This window comes from Lontra canadensis, unplaced genomic scaffold (assembly GCF_010015895.1).
Source record: "Lontra canadensis isolate GAN:19392208 unplaced genomic scaffold, GSC_riverotter_1.0 scaffold72, whole genome shotgun sequence".
NCBI classification, from domain to species: Eukaryota; Metazoa; Chordata; class Mammalia; order Carnivora; family Mustelidae; genus Lontra; species Lontra canadensis.
This window is the reverse complement of record NW_022631066.1, coordinates 9,312,006-9,313,137: the sequence shown is the minus strand read 5'-3', so window position 1 is coordinate 9,313,137 and position 1,132 is coordinate 9,312,006.

Below are 1,132 nucleotides of genomic sequence, written 5' to 3'. Positions count from 1 at the left end.
TGGTTTGTTTCTAGTTTTATAGCATTGTGGTCAGGAAAGATGCATGGTATGACTTGGAATCTTTTTAATTTATTAAGACTTGATTTGTGACCAGTATGTGATGTTGTCTAGAGAATGTTCCATGTGTACTTGAAAAGAATGTATATTCTGCTGCTTTAGGATGGCATGTTCTCTATCTTTTAAATCCATCTCGTCCAGTGTGTCATTCAAAGTCATGTTTCCAGGGTGCTTGGGTGGCTGTCTGTTGAGTGTCTGCCTTTGGTTCAGGTCATGATCCCAGGGTCCTGAGATGGAGCCCTGCATCAGGCTCTCTGTTCCATGGGGGGCCTGCTTCTCCCTCTCCCTGCCACTTCCCCTGCTTGTACTCTCTCTGTCTCTCTGTGTCAACCAAATAAATAAAATCTTAAAACCAAACCAAACCAAAGTTACTGTTTCCTTGTTGCTTTTCTGTTTGGATGATCTGTCCATTGACGAGAGTGGGGTGTTAAGGTTCCCTATGATTACTGTATTATTATCAATTAGTTCCTTTCTGTTTGTTATTAACTGCTTTTGTATTTGGGTGCTCCCATGTTGACTGTATAAATATCTACAATTGCTATATATTCTTATTGGATTGTCCTCTTTAACATTGTTAACTGTTTTAAAGTCTATTTTGTCTGACATAAGTATTGCTACCCTGGCTTTCTTTTGATATCCACTTACATGATAAATGTTTCTTTATCTCCTTACTTTAAATCTGCAGGTATCTATAGGTCTGAAATGAGTCTCTTGTAGGCAGCATTTAGATGGGTCTCATTTTTTTTTAATCTACTCTGTAACCCTATGTATTTTGATTGGAGCGTTTAGTCCATTTACAATCAAAGTAATTATTGACAGATACGTATTTATTGCCATTTTGTTACTTGTTTTGTGGTTGTTTCTGTAGTTTTTTCTCTGGTTCTTTATTCTCTTGCTTTCTTTTACGGTTTGCTGGTTTTCTTTAGTGACATACTTGGATTCCTTTCTCTTTGTTCTTTGCTTACTTATTACTGGTTTTTAACTTGTGGTTACCATTGGGTTTGCATATTACATCTCCTGCATATAGCAGTCTATATTAATCTGATGGTCACTTAAATTTGAACAAGTTCTTTGC